This window comes from Nelumbo lutea, chromosome 4, assembly GCF_056320005.1.
Source record: "Nelumbo lutea isolate HS-2025 chromosome 4, American lotus-T2T, whole genome shotgun sequence".
In the NCBI taxonomy this organism is placed as follows: Eukaryota; Viridiplantae; Streptophyta; class Magnoliopsida; order Proteales; family Nelumbonaceae; genus Nelumbo; species Nelumbo lutea.
Window position 1 is genome coordinate 53,102,704 of NC_142687.1, and position 14,566 is coordinate 53,117,269.

The following is a 14,566-nucleotide window of genomic DNA, read 5'->3' on the forward strand; positions in this document are numbered from 1 at the left end:
CTCCCTTGGTTACCGTGCACAAGCTCCCAGGTGAGCGGAGTTATTCCTTTCTAGATCGGCCGCATCCCCGGATAAATGTAGTAATATCGCGGGGCCCACAAAGCATGACGAATGCCAAAAGCCCAGTTTTGCACCGTTCCCATTCAGTAATGACGGTCGTGCCGCAAATGGTCCGAGTATATCGCACGTTGTTTCCAGTTGTCTCGCCGAAACGACATATGGAATTTGCAAATAATATATCAAAAATAAAATATTAAGAAAATTGGGGTGCAACACGAGGACTTCCCAGGAGGTCACCCATCCTAATACTGCTCTCGCCCAAGCACGCTTAACTTCAGAGTTCTGATGGGATCCGGTGCATTAGTGCTGGTATGATCGCAACCGTTTGCATCTTGTTCGCAGAAATCTTTATGCTCTCACTGTTTTGCTCCCCTCCATTAATCCTTTCAGATTTGAAAAAACGGTGTATGCAACTTTCCTTCCTTGGTTACCGTGCACAAGCTCCCAGGTGAGCGGAGTTATTCCTTTGTAGATCTGTCGCTGCCCCGGATAAATGTAGTAATATCGTGGGGCCCACAATGCACGACGAATGCCAAAAGCCCGGTTTTGCTCCGTTCCCATACAGAAATGACGGTCGTTCCGCAAATGGTCCGAGTATTCGGCGCGATGTTTCCAGTTGTCTCGCCGAAACGACATATGGAATTTGCAAATAATATATCAAAAATAAAATATTAATAAAATTGGGGTGCAACACGAGGACTTACGAGGAGGTCACCCATCCTAGTACTACTCTCGCCCAAGCACGCTTAACTTCGGAGTTCTGATGGGATCCGGAGCATTAGTGCTGGTATGATCGCACCAGTTTGCTTTTTGTTCGCTTTAATCTTTATGCACTCACTATCATGCTCCCCTCCATTAATTCCTTCAGATTTGAAAAAACGGTGTATGCAACTTTCCTCCCTTGGTAACCGTGCACAAGCTCCCAGGTGAGCGGAGTTATTCCATTCTAGATCTGTCGCTGCCCCGGATAAATGTAGTAATATCGCGGGGCCCACAATGCACGACGAATGCATAAAGCCCGGTTTTGCACCGTTGCCATTCAGTAATGACGGTCGTGCCGCAAATGGTCCGAGTATCCGGCGCTTTGTTTCCAGTTGTCTCGCCGAAACGACATATGGAATTTGCAAATAATATATCAAAAATAAAATATTAATAAAATTGGGGTGCAACACGAGGACTTCCCAGGAGGTCACCCATCCTAGTACTGCTCTCGCCCAAGCACGCTTAACTTCAAAGTCCTGATGGGATTCGGTGCATTAATGCTGGTATGATCGCACCCGTTTGCATCTTGTTCGCAGAAATTTTTATGCTCTCACTGTCTTGCACCCCTCCGTTAATCCTTTCAGATTTGAAAAAACGGTGTATGCAACTTTCCTTCCTTGGTTACCGTGCACAAGCTACCAGGTGAGCGGAGTTATTCCTTTATAGATCTGTCGCTGCCCCGGATAAATGTATTAATATCGCGGGGCCCACAATGCACGACGAATGCAAAATGCCCGGTTTTGCACCGTTCCCATTTAATAATGAAGGTCGTGCCGCCAATGGTCCGAGTATCCGGCGCGTTGTTTCCAGTTGTCTCGCCGAAACGACATATGGAATTTGCAAATAATATATCAAAAATAAAATATTAATAAAATTGGGGTGAAACAAGAGGACTTCCCAGGAGGTCACCCATCCTAATACTACTCTCGCCCAAGCACGCTTAACTTCAGAGTTCTGATAGGATCCGGTGCACTAGTGCTGGTATGATCGCTCCCGTTTGCTTCTTGTTCGCTTTAATCTTTATGCACTCACTATCTTGCTCCCCTCCATTAATTCATTCAGACTTGAAAAAACGGTGTATGCAACTTTCCTCCCTTGGTAACCGTGCACAAGCTCCCTGGTGAGCGGAGTTATTCCATTCTAGATCTGTCGCTGCCCCGGATAAATGTAGTAATATCGCGGGGCCCACAATGCACGACGAATGCATAAAGCCCGGTTTTGCACCGTTCCCATTCAGTAATGACGGTCGTGCCGCAAATGGTCCGAGTATCCGGCGCTTTGTTTCCAGTTGTCTCGCCGAAACGACATATGGAATTTGCAAATAATATATCAAAAATAAAATATTAATAAAATTGGGGTGCAACACGAGGACTTCCCAGGAGGTCACCCATCCTAGTACTACTCTCGCCCTAGCACGCTTAACTTCGGAGTTCTGATGGGATCCGGTGCATTAGTGCTGGTATGATCGAACCCGTTTGCTTCTTGTTCGCTTTAATCTTTATGCACTCACTATCTTGTTCCCCTCCATTAATTCTTTCAGACTTGAAAAAACGGTGTATGCAACTTTCCTCCCTTGGTAACCGTGCACAAGCTCCCAGGTGAGCGGAGTTATTCCTTTCTAGATCTGCCGCATCCTCGGATAAATGTAGTAATATCACGGGGCCCACAAAGCACGACGAATGCCAAAAGCCCGGTTTTGCACCGTTCCCATTCAGTAATGACGGTCGTTCCGCAAATGGTCCGAGTATTCGGCACGTTGTTTCCTGTTGTCTCGCCGAAACGACATATGGAATTTGCAAATAGTATATCAAAAAGAAAGTATTAATAAAATTGGGGTGCAACACGAGGACTTCCCAGGAGGTCACCCATCCTAGTACTATTCTCGCCCAAGCACGCTTAACTTCGGAGTTCTGATGGGATTCGGTGCATTAGTGCTGGTATGATCACACCCGTTTGTTCCTTGTTCGCTTTAATATTTATGCACTCATTATCTTGCTCCCCTCCGTTAATTCTTTCAGATTTGAAAAACCGGTGTATGCAACTTTCCTCCCTTGGTTACCGTGCACAAGCTCCCAGGTGAGCGGAGTTATTTCTTTCTAGATCTGCCGCATCCCCGGATAAATGTAGTAATATCGCGGGGCCCACAATGCACGACGAATGCCAAAAGCCCGGTTTTGCACCGTTCCCATTCAGTAATGACAGTCGTTCCGCAAATGGTCCGAGTATCCGGCACGTTGTTTCCTGTTGTCTCGCCGAAACGACATATGGAATTTGCAAATAGTATATCAAAAATAAAATATTAATAAAATTGGGGTGCAACACGAGGACTTCCCAGGAGGTAACCCATCCTAGTACTACTCTCGCCCAAGCACGCTTAACTTCGGAGTTCTGATGGATCCGGTGCATTAGTGCTGGTATGATCGCTCCCGTTTGCTTCTTGTTCGCTTTAATCTTTATGCACTCACTATCTTACTCCCCTCCATTAATTCTTTCAGACTTGAAAAAACGGTGTATGCAACTTTTCTCCCTTGGTAACCGTGCACAAGCTCCCAGGTGAGTGGAGTTATTCCTTTCTACATCTGTCGTTGCCCCGGATAAATGTAGTAATATCGCGGGGCCCACAATGCACGACGAATGCCGAAAGCCTGTTTTGCACCGTTCCCATTTAGTAATGACGGTCGTGCCGCCAATGGTCCGAGTATCCGGCGCGTTGTTTCCAGTTGTCTCGCCGAAACGACATATGGAATTTGCAAATAATATATCAAAAATAAAAGATTAATAAAATTGGGGTGCAACACGAGGACTTCCCAGGAGGTCACCCATCCTAATACTACTCTCGCCCAAACACGCTTAACTTCAGAGTTCTGATGGGATCCGGTGCATTAGTGCTGGTATGATCGCTCCCGTTTGCTTCTTGGTCGATTTAATCTTTATGCACTCACTATCTTGTTCCCCTCCATTAATTCTTTCAGACTTGAAAAAACGGTGTATGCAACTTTCCTCCCTTGGTAACCGTGCACAAGCTCCCAGGTGAGCGGAGTTATTCCTTTCTAGATCTGCCGCATCCTCGGATAAATGTAGTAATATCACGGGGCCCACAAAGCACGACGAATGCCAAAAGCCCGGTTTTGCACCGTTCCCATTCAGTAATGACGGTCGTTCCGCAAATGGTCCGAGTATTCGGCACGTTGTTTCCTGTTGTCTCGCCGAAACGACATATGGAATTTGCAAATAGTATATCAAAAAGAAAGTATTAATAAAATTGGGGTGCAACACGAGGACTTCCCAGGAGGTCACCCATCCTAGTACTATTCTCGCCCAAGCACGCTTAACTTCGGAGTTCTGATGGGATTCGGTGCATTAGTGCTGGTATGATCACACCCGTTTGTTGCTTGTTCGCTTTAATATTTATGCACTCATTATCTTGCTCCCCTCCGTTAATTCTTTCAGATTTGAAAAACCGGTGTATGCAACTTTCCTCCCTTGGTTACCGTGCACAAGCTCCCAGGTGAGCGGAGTTATTTCTTTCTAGATCTGCCGCATCCCCGGATAAATGTAGTAATATCGCGGGGCCCACAATGCACGACGAATGCCAAAAGCCCGGTTTTGCACCGTTCCCATTCAGTAATGACAGTCGTTCCGCAAATGGTCCGAGTATCCGGCACGTTGTTTCCTGTTGTCTCGCCGAAACGACATATGGAATTTGCAAATAGTATATCAAAAATAAAATATTAATAAAATTGGGGTGCAACACGAGGACTTCCCAGGAGGTAACCCATCCTAGTACTACTCTCGCCCAAGCACGCTTAACTTCGGAGTTCTGATGGATCCGGTGCATTAGTGCTGGTATGATCGCTTCCGTTTGCTTCTTGTTCGCTTTAATCTTTTTGCACTCACTATCTTACTCCCCTCCATTAATTCTTTCAGACTTGAAAAAACGGTGTATGCAACTTTTCTCCCTTGGTAACCGTGCACAAGCTCCCAGGTGAGTGGAGTTATTCCTTTCTACATCTGTCGTTGCCCCGGATAAATGTAGTAATATCGCGGGGCCCACAATGCACGACGAATGCCGAAAGCCTGTTTTGCACCGTTCCCATTTAGTAATGACGGTCGTGCCGCCAATGGTCCGAGTATCCGGCGCGTTGTTTCCAGTTGTCTCGCCGAAACGACATATGGAATTTGCAAATAATATATCAAAAATAAAAGATTAATAAAATTGGGGTGCAACACGCGGACTTCCCAGGAGGTCACCCATCCTAATACTACTCTCGCCCAAACACGCTTAACTTCAGAGTTCTGATGGGATCCGGTGCATTAGTGCTGGTATGATCGCTCCCGTTTGCTTCTTGGTCGATTTAATCTTTATGCACTCACTATCTTGCTCCCCTCCATTAATTCTTTCAGACTTGAAAAAACGGTGTATGCAACTTTTCTCCCTTGGTAACCGTGCACAAGCTCCCAGGTGAGTGGAGTTATTCCTTTATAGATCTGTCGTTGCCCCGGATAAATGTAGTAATATCGCGGGGCCCACAATGCACGACGAATGCCAAAAGCCCGGTTTTGCACCGTTCCCATTCAGTAATGACAGTCGTTCCGCAAATGGTCCGAGTATCCGGCACGTTGTTTCCTGTTGTCTCGCCGAAACGACATATGGAATTTGCAAATAGTATATCAAAAATAAAATATTAATAAAATTGGGGTGCAACACGAGGACTTCCCAGGAGGTCACCCATCCTAGTACTGCTCTCGCCCAAGCACGCTTAACTTCAAAGTTCTGATGGGATTCGGTGCATTAATGCTGGTATGATCGCACCCGTTTGCATCTTGTTCGCAGAAATTTTTATGCTCTCACTGTCTTGCACCCCTCCGTTAATCCTTTCAGATTTGAAAAAACGGTGTATGCAACTTTCCTTCCTTGGTTACCGTGCACAAGCTACCAGGTGAGCGGAGTTATTCCTTTATAGATCTGTCGCTGCCCCGGATAAATGTATTAATATCGCGGGGCCCACAATGCACGACGAATGCAAAAAGCCCGGTTTTGCACCGTTCCCATTTAATAATGAAGGTCGTGCCGCCAATGGTCCGAGTATCCGGCGCGTTGTTTCCAGTTGTCTCGCCGAAACGACATATGGAATTTGCAAATAATATATCAAAAATAAAATATTAATAAAATTGGGGTGAAACAAGAGGACTTCCCAGGAGGTCACCCATCCTAATACTACTCTCGCCCAAGCACGCTTAACTTCAGAGTTCTGATAGGATCCGGTGCACTAGTGCTGGTATGATCGCTCCCGTTTGCTTCTTGTTCGCTTTAATCTTTATGCACTCACTATCTTGCTCCCCTCCATTAATTCATTCAGACTTGAAAAAACGGTGTATGCAACTTTCCTCCCTTGGTAACCGTGCACAAGCTCCCTGGTGAGCGGAGTTATTCCATTCTAGATCTGTCGCTGCCCCGGATAAATGTAGTAATATCGCGGGGCCCACAATGCACGACGAATGCATAAAGCCCGGTTTTGCACCGTTCCCATTCAGTAATGACGGTCGTGCCGCAAATGGTCCGAGTATCCGGCGCTTTGTTTCCAGTTGTCTCGCCGAAACGACATATGGAATTTGCAAATAATATATCAAAAATAAAATATTAATAAAATTGGGGTGCAACACGAGGACTTCCCAGGAGGTCACCCATCCTAGTACTACTCTCGCCCAAGCACGCTTAACTTCGGAGTTCTGATGGGATCCGGTGCATTAGTGCTGGTATGATCGAACCCGTTTGCTTCTTGTTCGCTTTAATCTTTATGCACTCACTATCTTGTTCCCCTCCATTAATTCTTTCAGACTTGAAAAAACGGTGTATGCAACTTTCCTCCCTTGGTAACCGTGCACAAGCTCCCAGGTGAGCGGAGTTATTCCTTTCTAGATCTGCCGCATCCTCGGATAAATGTAGTAATATCACGGGGCCCACAAAGCACGACGAATGCCAAAAGCCCGGTTTTGCACCGTTCCCATTCAGTAATGACGGTCGTTCCGCAAATGGTCCGAGTATCCGGCACGTTGTTTCCTGTTGTCTCGCCGAAACGACATATGGAATTTGCAAATAGTATATCAAAAATAAAGTATTAATAAAATTGGGGTGCAACACGAGGACTTCCCAAGAGGTCACCCATCCTAGTACTACTCTCGCCCAAGCACGCTTAACTTCGGAGTTCTGATGGGATCCGGTGCATTAGTGCTGGTATGATCGCACCCGTTTTCTTCTTGTTCGTTTTAATCTTTATGCACTCACTATCTTGGTCCCCTCCATTAATTCTTTCAGACTTGAAAAAACGGTGTATGCAACTTTCCTCCCTTGGTAACCGTGCACAAGCTCCCAGGTGAGCGGAGTTATTCCTTTCTAGATCTACCGCATCCCCGGATAAATGTAGAAATATCACGGTGCCCACAATGCACGACGAATGCCAAAAGCCCTGTTTTGCACCGTTCCCATTCAGTAATGACGGTCGTGCCGCAAATGGTCCGAGTATCCGGCACGTTGTTTCCACTTGTCTCGCCGAAACGACATATGGAATTTGCAAATAGTATATCAAAAATAAAATATTAATAAAATTGAGTTGCAACACGAGGACTTCCCAGGAGGTCACCCATCCTACTACTACTCTCGCCCAAACACGCTTAATTTCGGAGTTCTGATGGGATCCGGTGCATTAGTGCTGGTATGATCGCACCCGTTTTCTTCTTGTTCGCTTTAATCTTTATGCACTCACTATCTTGCTCCCCTCCATTAATTCTTTCAGACTTGAAAAAACGGTGTATGCAACTTTCCTCCCTTGGTAACCGTGCACAAACTCGCAGGTGAGTGGAGTTATTCCTTTCTAGATCTGTCGCTGCCCCGGATAAATGTAGTAATATCGTGGGGCCAGAATGCACTACGATTGCCAAAAGACCGGTTTTGCACCGTTCCCATTCAGTAATGACGGTCGTGCCGCAAATGGTCCGAGTATCCGGCACGTTGTTTCCAGTTGTCTCGCCGAAACGACATATGGAATTTGCAAATAGTATATCAAAAATAAAATATTAATAAAATTGTGGTGCAACACGAGGACTTCCCAGGAGGTCACCCATCCTAGTACTACTCTCGCCCAAACACGCTTAACTTCGGAGTTCTGATGGGATCCGGTGCATTAGTGCTGGTATGATCGCACCCGTTTTCTTCTTGTTCGCTTTAATCTTTATGCACTCACTATCTTGCTCCCTCCATTAATTCTTTCAGACTTGAAAAAACGGTGTATGCAACTTTCCTCCCTTGGTAACCGTGCACAAGCTCCCAGGTGAGCGGAGTTATTCCTTTCTAGATTTGCCGCATCCCCGGATAAATGTAGTAATATCACGGGGCCCACAATGCACGACGAATGCCAAAAGCCCAGTTTTGCACCGTTCCCATTCAGTAATGATGGTCGTGCCGCAAATGGTCCGAGTATCTCGCACGTTGTTTCCAGTTGTATCGCCGAAACGACATATGGAATTTGCAAATAGTATATCAAAAATAAAATATTAATAAAATTGGGGTGCAACACGAGGACTTGCAAGGAGGTCACCCATCCTAGTACTACTCTCGCCCAAGCACGCTTAACTTCGGAGTTCTGATGGGATCCGGTGCATTAGTGCTGGTATGATCGCACCCGTTTGCTTCTTGTTCGCTTTAATCTTTATGCACTCACTATCTTGCTCCCCTCCATTAATTCTTTCAGACTTGAAAAAACGGTGTATGCAACTTTCCTCCCTTGGTAACCGTGCACAAGCTCCCAGGTGAGCGGAGTTATTCCTTTCTAGATCTGTCGCTGCCCCGGATAAATGTAGTAATATCGTGGGGCCCACAATGCACTACGAATGCCAAAAGAACGGTTTTGCACCGTTCCCATTCAGTAATGACAGTCGTGCCGCAAATGGTCCGAGTATCCGGCACGTTGTTTCCAGTTGTCTCGCCGAAACGACATATGGAATTTGCAAATAGTATATCAAAAATAAAATATTAATAAAATTGGGGTGCAACACGAGGACTTCCCAGGAGGTGACCCATCCTAGTACTACTCTCGCCCAAGCACGCTTAACTTCGGAGTTCTGATGGGATCCGGTGCATTAGTGCTGATATGATCGCACCCGTTTGCTTCTTGTTCGCTTTAATCTTTATGCACTCACTATCTTGGTCCCCTCCATTAATTCTTTCAGACTTGAAAAAACGGTGTATGCAACTTTCCTCCCTTGGTAATCGTGCACAAGCTCCCAGGTGAGCGGAGTTATTCCTTTCTAGATCTGCCGCATCCTCGGATAAATGTAGTAATATCACGGGGCCCACAATGCACGACGAATGCCAAAAGCCCAGTTTTGCACCGTTCCCATGCAGTAATGACGGTCGTGCCGCAAATGGTCCGAGTATCTCGCACGTTGTTTCCAGTTGTCTCGCCGAAACGACATATGGAATTTGCAAATAGTATATCAAAAATAAAATATTAATAAAATTGGGGTGCAACACGAGGACTTCCCAGGAGGTCACCCATCCTAGTACTACTCTCGCCCAAGCACGCTTAACTTCGGAGTTCTGATGGGATCCGGTGCATTAGTGCTGGTATGATCGAACCCGTTTGCTTCTTGTTCGCTTTAATCTTTATGCACTCACTATCTTGTTCCCCTCCATTAATTCTTTCAGACTTGAAAAAACGGTGTATGCAACTTTCCTCCCTTGGTAACCGTGCACAAGCTCCCAGGTGAGCGGAGTTATTCCTTTCTAGATCTGCCGCATCCTCGGATAAATGTAGTAATATCACGGGGCCCACAAAGCACGACGAATGCCAAAAGCCCGGTTTTGCACCGTTCCCATTCAGTAATGACGGTCGTTCCGCAAATGGTCCGAGTATCCGGCACGTTGTTTCCTGTTGTCTCGCCGAAACGACATATGGAATTTGCAAATAGTATATCAAAAATAAAGTATTAATAAAATTGGGGTGCGACACGAGGACTTCCCAGGAGGTCACCCATCCTAGTACTACTCTCGCCCAAGCACGCTTAACTTCGGAGTTCTGATGGGATCCGGTGCATTAGTGCTGGTATGATCGCACCCGTTTTCTTCTTGTTCGTTTTAATCTTTATGCACTCACTATCTTGGTCCCCTCCATTAATTCTTTCAGACTTGAAAAAACGGTGTATGCAACTTTCCTCCCTTGGTAACCGTGCACAAGCTCCCAGGTGAGCGGAGTTATTCCTTTCTAGATCTACCGCATCCCCGGATAAATGTAGTAATATCACGGTGCCCACAATGCACGACGAATGCCAAAAGCCCTGTTTTGCACCGTTCCCATTCAGTAATGACGGTCGTGCCGCAAATGGTCCGAGTATCCGGCACGTTGTTTCCACTTGTCTCGCCGAAACGACATATGGAATTTGCAAATAGTATATCAAAAATAAAATATTAATAAAATTGAGTTGCAACACGAGGACTTCCCAGGAGGTCACCCATCCTAGTACTACTCTCGCCCAAACACGCTTAACTTCGGAGTTCTGATGGGATCCGGTGCATTAGTGCTGGTATGATCGCACCCGTTTTCTTCTTGTTCGCTTTAATCTTTATGCACTCACTATCTTGCTCCCCTCCATTAATTCTTTCAGACTTGAAAAAACGGTGTATGCAACTTTCCTCCCTTGGTAACCGTGCACAAACTCGCAGGTGAGTGGAGTTATTCCTTTCTAGATCTGTCGCTGCCCCGGATAAATGTAGTAATATCGTGGGGCCAGAATGCACTACGATTGCCAAAAGACCGGTTTTGCACCGTTCCCATTCAGTAATGACGGTCGTGTCGCAAATGGTCCGAGTATCCGGCACGTTGTTTCCAGTTGTCTCGCCGAAACGACATATGGAATTTGCAAATAGTATATCAAAAATAAAATATTAATAAAATTGTGGTGCAACACGAGGACTTCCCAGGAGGTCACCCATCCTAGTACTACTCTCGCCCAAACACGCTTAACTTCGGAGTTCTGATGGGATCCGGTGCATTAGTGCTGGTATGATCGCACCCGTTTTCTTCTTGTTCGCTTTAATCTTTATGCACTCACTATCTTGCTCCCCTCCATTAATTCTTTCAGATTTGAAAAAACGGTGTATGCAACTTTCCTCCCTTGGTAACCGTGCACAAGCTCCCAGGTGAGCGGAGTTATTCCTTTCTAGATCTGCCGCATCCCCGGATAAATGTAGTAATATCGCGGGGCCCACAATGCACGACGAATGCCAAAAGCCCAGTTTTGCACCGTTCCCATTCAGTAATGACGGTCGTTCCGCAAATGGTCCGAGTATCCGGCACGTTGTTTCCTGTTGTCTCGCCGAAACGACATATGGAATTTGCAAATAGTATATCAAAAATAAAATATTAATAAAATTGGGGTGCAACACGAGGACTTCCCAGGAGGTCACCCATCCTAGTACTATTATCGCCCAAGCACGCTTAACTTCGGAGTTCTGATGGGATTCGATGCATTAGTGCTGGTATGATCACACCCGTTTGTTCCTTGTTCGCTTTAATATTTATGCACTCACTATATTGCTCCCCTCCATTAATTCTTTCAGACTTGAAAAAACGGTGTATGCAACTTTCCTCCCTTGGTTACCGTGCACAAGCTCCCAGGTGAGCGGAGTTATTCCTTTCTAGATCGGCCGCATCCCCGGATAAATGTAGTAATATCGCGGGGCCCACAAAGCACGACGAATGCCAAAAGCCCAGTTTTGCACCGTTCCCATTCAGTAATGACGGTCGTGCCGCAAATGGTCCGAGTATATCGCACGTTGTTTCCAGTTGTCTCGCCGAAACGACATATGGAATTTGCAAATAATATATCAAAAATAAAATATTAAGAAAATTGGGGTGCAACACGAGGACTTCCCAGGAGGTCACCCATCCTAATACTGCTCTCGCCCAAGCACGCTTAACTTCAGAGTTCTGATGGGATCCGGTGCATTAGTGCTGGTATGATCGCAACCGTTTTCATCTTGTTCGCAGAAATCTTTATGCTCTCACTGTTTTGCTCCCCTCCATTAATCCTTTCAGATTTGAAAAAACGGTGTATGCAACTTTCCTTCCTTGGTTACCGTGCACAAGCTCCCAGGTGAGCGGAGTTATTCCTTTGTAGATCTGTCGCTGCCCCGGATAAATGTAGTAATATCGTGGGGCCCACAATGCACGACGAATGCCAAAAGCCCGGTTTTGCTCCGTTCCCATACAGAAATGACGGTCGTTCCGCAAATGGTCCGAGTATTCGGCGCGATGTTTCCAGTTGTCTCGCCGAAACGACATATGGAATTTGCAAATAATATATCAAAAATAAAATATTAATAAAATTGGGGTGCAACACGAGGACTTACGAGGAGGTCACCCATCCTAGTACTACTCTCGCCCAAGCACGCTTAACTTCGGAGTTCTGATGGGATCCGGAGCATTAGTGCTGGTATGATCGCACCAGTTTGCTTTTTGTTCGCTTTAATCTTTATGCACTCACTATCATGCTCCCCTCCATTAATTCCTTCAGATTTGAAAAAACGGTGTATGCAACTTTCCTCCCTTGGTAACCGTGCACAAGCTCCCAGGTGAGCGGAGTTATTCCATTCTAGATCTGTCGCTGCCCCGGATAAATGTAGTAATATCGCGGGGCCCACAATGCACGACGAATGCATAAAGCCCGGTTTTGCACCGTTGCCATTCAGTAATGACGGTCGTGCCGCAAATGGTCCGAGTATCCGGCGCTTTGTTTCCAGTTGTCTCGCCGAAACGACATATGGAATTTGCAAATAATATATCAAAAATAAAATATTAATAAAATTGGGGTGCAACACGAGGACTTCCCAGGAGGTCACCCATCCTAGTACTGCTCTCGCCCAAGCACGCTTAACTTCAAAGTCCTGATGGGATTCGGTGCATTAATGCTGGTATGATCGCACCCGTTTGCATCTTGTTCGCAGAAATTTTTATGCTCTCACTGTCTTGCACCCCTCCGTTAATCCTTTCAGATTTGAAAAAACGGTGTATGCAACTTTCCTTCCTTGGTTACCGTGCACAAGCTACCAGGTGAGCGGAGTTATTCCTTTATAGATCTGTCGCTGCCCCGGATAAATGTATTAATATCGCGGGGCCCACAATGCACGACGAATGCAAAAAGCCCGGTTTTGCACCGTTCCCATTTAATAATGACGGTCGTGCCGCCAATGGTCCGAGTATCCGGCGCGTTGTTTCCAGTTGTCTCGCCGAAACGACATATGGAATTTGCAAATAATATATCAAAAATAAAATATTAATAAAATTGGGGTGCAACAAGAGGACTTCCCAGGAGGTCACCCATCCTAATACTACTCTCGCCCAAGCACGCTTAACTTCAGAGTTCTGATAGGATCCGGTGCACTAGTGCTGGTATGATCGCTCCCGTTTGCTTCTTGTTCGCTTTAATCTTTATGCACTCACTATCTTGCTCCCCTCCATTAATTCATTCAGACTTGAAAAAACGGTGTATGCAACTTTCCTCCCTTGGTAACCGTGCACAAGCTCCCTGGTGAGCGGAGTTATTCCATTCTAGATCTGTCGCTGCCCCGGATAAATGTAGTAATATCGCGGGGCCCACAATGCACGACGAATGCATAAAGCCCGGTTTTGCACCGTTCCCATTCAGTAATGACGGTCGTGCCGCAAATGGTCCGAGTATCCGGCGCTTTGTTTCCAGTTGTCTCGCCGAAACGACATATGGAATTTGCAAATAATATATCAAAAATAAAATATTAATAAAATTGGGGTGCAACACGAGGACTTCCCAGGAGGTCACCCATCCTAGTACTACTCTCGCCCTAGCACGCTTAACTTCGGAGTTCTGATGGGATCCGGTGCATTAGTGCTGGTATGATCGAACCCGTTTGCTTCTTGTTCGCTTTAATCTTTATGCACTCACTATCTTGTTCCCCTCCATTAATTCTTTCAGACTTGAAAAAACGGTGTATGCAACTTTCCTCCCTTGGTAACCGTGCACAAGCTCCCAGGTGAGCGGAGTTATTCCTTTCTAGATCTGCCGCATCCTCGGATAAATGTAGTAATATCACGGGGCCCACAAAGCACGACGAATGCCAAAAGCCCGGTTTTGCACCGTTCCCATTCAGTAATGACGGTCGTTCCGCAAATGGTCCGAGTATTCGGCACGTTGTTTCCTGTTGTCTCGCCGAAACGACATATGGAATTTGCAAATAGTATATCAAAAAGAAAGTATTAATAAAATTGGGGTGCAACACGAGGACTTCCCAGGAGGTCACCCATCCTAGTACTATTCTCGCCCAAGCACGCTTAACTTCGGAGTTCTGATGGGATTCGGTGCATTAGTGCTGGTATGATCACACCCGTTTGTTCCTTGTTCGCTTTAATATTTATGCACTCATTATCTTGCTCCCCTCCGTTAATTCTTTCAGATTTGAAAAACCGGTGTATGCAACTTTCCTCCCTTGGTTACCGTGCACAAGCTCCCAGGTGAGCGGAGTTATTTCTTTCTAGATCTGCCGCATCCCCGGATAAATGTAGTAATATCGCGGGGCCCACAATGCACGACGAATGCCAAAAGCCCGGTTTTGCACCGTTCCCATTCAGTAATGACAGTCGTTCCGCAAATGGTCCGAGTATCCGGCACGTTGTTTCCTGTTGTCTCGCCGAAACGACATATGGAATTTGCAAAT

The 14,566-nt window shown here is 46.0% G+C and overlaps 25 non-coding genes and 5 pseudogenes across 25 annotated transcripts; all 30 read right to left on the reverse strand.

The window, feature by feature from the left end:
• Positions 1-264: 264 nt before the first annotated feature.
• Positions 265-383, reverse strand: LOC148860405 (5S ribosomal RNA). Its single transcript, XR_016097415.1, has one exon. It is a non-coding gene; the product is annotated as a 5S ribosomal RNA (ribosomal RNA).
• A 359-nt stretch (positions 384-742) lies between these two features.
• On the reverse strand, positions 743-861 carry LOC148860406 (5S ribosomal RNA). The gene has a single exon (XR_016098177.1). It is a non-coding gene; the product is annotated as a 5S ribosomal RNA (ribosomal RNA).
• Positions 862-1,220: 359 nt separating this feature from the next.
• Positions 1,221-1,339, reverse strand: LOC148860407 (5S ribosomal RNA). Its single transcript, XR_016097455.1, has one exon. It is a non-coding gene; the product is annotated as a 5S ribosomal RNA (ribosomal RNA).
• A 359-nt stretch (positions 1,340-1,698) lies between these two features.
• LOC148860408 (5S ribosomal RNA) lies at positions 1,699-1,817 on the reverse strand (annotated as a pseudogene).
• A 359-nt stretch (positions 1,818-2,176) lies between these two features.
• LOC148860409 (5S ribosomal RNA) lies at positions 2,177-2,295 on the reverse strand. The gene has a single exon (XR_016096610.1). It is a non-coding gene; the product is annotated as a 5S ribosomal RNA (ribosomal RNA).
• Positions 2,296-2,654: 359 nt separating this feature from the next.
• Positions 2,655-2,773, reverse strand: LOC148860410 (5S ribosomal RNA). The gene has a single exon (XR_016097090.1). It is a non-coding gene; the product is annotated as a 5S ribosomal RNA (ribosomal RNA).
• Positions 2,774-3,132: 359 nt separating this feature from the next.
• LOC148860411 (5S ribosomal RNA) lies at positions 3,133-3,250 on the reverse strand. Its single transcript, XR_016097977.1, has one exon. It is a non-coding gene; the product is annotated as a 5S ribosomal RNA (ribosomal RNA).
• Positions 3,251-3,608: 358 nt separating this feature from the next.
• LOC148860412 (5S ribosomal RNA) lies at positions 3,609-3,727 on the reverse strand. Its single transcript, XR_016097680.1, has one exon. It is a non-coding gene; the product is annotated as a 5S ribosomal RNA (ribosomal RNA).
• A 359-nt stretch (positions 3,728-4,086) lies between these two features.
• Positions 4,087-4,205, reverse strand: LOC148860413 (5S ribosomal RNA). Its single transcript, XR_016097091.1, has one exon. It is a non-coding gene; the product is annotated as a 5S ribosomal RNA (ribosomal RNA).
• Positions 4,206-4,564: 359 nt separating this feature from the next.
• LOC148860414 (5S ribosomal RNA) lies at positions 4,565-4,682 on the reverse strand (annotated as a pseudogene).
• Positions 4,683-5,040: 358 nt separating this feature from the next.
• On the reverse strand, positions 5,041-5,159 carry LOC148860415 (5S ribosomal RNA). Its single transcript, XR_016097743.1, has one exon. It is a non-coding gene; the product is annotated as a 5S ribosomal RNA (ribosomal RNA).
• A 359-nt stretch (positions 5,160-5,518) lies between these two features.
• Positions 5,519-5,637, reverse strand: LOC148860416 (5S ribosomal RNA). Its single transcript, XR_016096967.1, has one exon. It is a non-coding gene; the product is annotated as a 5S ribosomal RNA (ribosomal RNA).
• A 359-nt stretch (positions 5,638-5,996) lies between these two features.
• LOC148860417 (5S ribosomal RNA) lies at positions 5,997-6,115 on the reverse strand (annotated as a pseudogene).
• Positions 6,116-6,474: 359 nt separating this feature from the next.
• Positions 6,475-6,593, reverse strand: LOC148860418 (5S ribosomal RNA). Its single transcript, XR_016096657.1, has one exon. It is a non-coding gene; the product is annotated as a 5S ribosomal RNA (ribosomal RNA).
• Positions 6,594-6,952: 359 nt separating this feature from the next.
• Positions 6,953-7,071, reverse strand: LOC148860419 (5S ribosomal RNA). Its single transcript, XR_016095638.1, has one exon. It is a non-coding gene; the product is annotated as a 5S ribosomal RNA (ribosomal RNA).
• A 359-nt stretch (positions 7,072-7,430) lies between these two features.
• On the reverse strand, positions 7,431-7,549 carry LOC148860420 (5S ribosomal RNA). Its single transcript, XR_016098144.1, has one exon. It is a non-coding gene; the product is annotated as a 5S ribosomal RNA (ribosomal RNA).
• Positions 7,550-7,907: 358 nt separating this feature from the next.
• LOC148860421 (5S ribosomal RNA) lies at positions 7,908-8,026 on the reverse strand. Its single transcript, XR_016096560.1, has one exon. It is a non-coding gene; the product is annotated as a 5S ribosomal RNA (ribosomal RNA).
• Positions 8,027-8,384: 358 nt separating this feature from the next.
• On the reverse strand, positions 8,385-8,503 carry LOC148860422 (5S ribosomal RNA). The gene has a single exon (XR_016097323.1). It is a non-coding gene; the product is annotated as a 5S ribosomal RNA (ribosomal RNA).
• A 359-nt stretch (positions 8,504-8,862) lies between these two features.
• LOC148860423 (5S ribosomal RNA) lies at positions 8,863-8,981 on the reverse strand. Its single transcript, XR_016096422.1, has one exon. It is a non-coding gene; the product is annotated as a 5S ribosomal RNA (ribosomal RNA).
• A 359-nt stretch (positions 8,982-9,340) lies between these two features.
• Positions 9,341-9,459, reverse strand: LOC148860424 (5S ribosomal RNA). The gene has a single exon (XR_016096658.1). It is a non-coding gene; the product is annotated as a 5S ribosomal RNA (ribosomal RNA).
• A 359-nt stretch (positions 9,460-9,818) lies between these two features.
• Positions 9,819-9,937, reverse strand: LOC148860425 (5S ribosomal RNA). Its single transcript, XR_016098307.1, has one exon. It is a non-coding gene; the product is annotated as a 5S ribosomal RNA (ribosomal RNA).
• A 359-nt stretch (positions 9,938-10,296) lies between these two features.
• Positions 10,297-10,415, reverse strand: LOC148860426 (5S ribosomal RNA). Its single transcript, XR_016096958.1, has one exon. It is a non-coding gene; the product is annotated as a 5S ribosomal RNA (ribosomal RNA).
• Positions 10,416-10,773: 358 nt separating this feature from the next.
• Positions 10,774-10,892, reverse strand: LOC148860427 (5S ribosomal RNA). The gene has a single exon (XR_016096561.1). It is a non-coding gene; the product is annotated as a 5S ribosomal RNA (ribosomal RNA).
• Positions 10,893-11,251: 359 nt separating this feature from the next.
• Positions 11,252-11,370, reverse strand: LOC148860428 (5S ribosomal RNA; annotated as a pseudogene).
• Positions 11,371-11,729: 359 nt separating this feature from the next.
• Positions 11,730-11,848, reverse strand: LOC148860429 (5S ribosomal RNA). The gene has a single exon (XR_016097416.1). It is a non-coding gene; the product is annotated as a 5S ribosomal RNA (ribosomal RNA).
• A 359-nt stretch (positions 11,849-12,207) lies between these two features.
• Positions 12,208-12,326, reverse strand: LOC148860430 (5S ribosomal RNA). The gene has a single exon (XR_016098178.1). It is a non-coding gene; the product is annotated as a 5S ribosomal RNA (ribosomal RNA).
• Positions 12,327-12,685: 359 nt separating this feature from the next.
• LOC148860431 (5S ribosomal RNA) lies at positions 12,686-12,804 on the reverse strand. The gene has a single exon (XR_016097456.1). It is a non-coding gene; the product is annotated as a 5S ribosomal RNA (ribosomal RNA).
• Positions 12,805-13,163: 359 nt separating this feature from the next.
• Positions 13,164-13,282, reverse strand: LOC148860432 (5S ribosomal RNA; annotated as a pseudogene).
• Positions 13,283-13,641: 359 nt separating this feature from the next.
• On the reverse strand, positions 13,642-13,760 carry LOC148860433 (5S ribosomal RNA). The gene has a single exon (XR_016096611.1). It is a non-coding gene; the product is annotated as a 5S ribosomal RNA (ribosomal RNA).
• A 359-nt stretch (positions 13,761-14,119) lies between these two features.
• Positions 14,120-14,238, reverse strand: LOC148860434 (5S ribosomal RNA). Its single transcript, XR_016097092.1, has one exon. It is a non-coding gene; the product is annotated as a 5S ribosomal RNA (ribosomal RNA).
• Between the last annotated feature and the right edge of the window lie 328 nt (positions 14,239-14,566).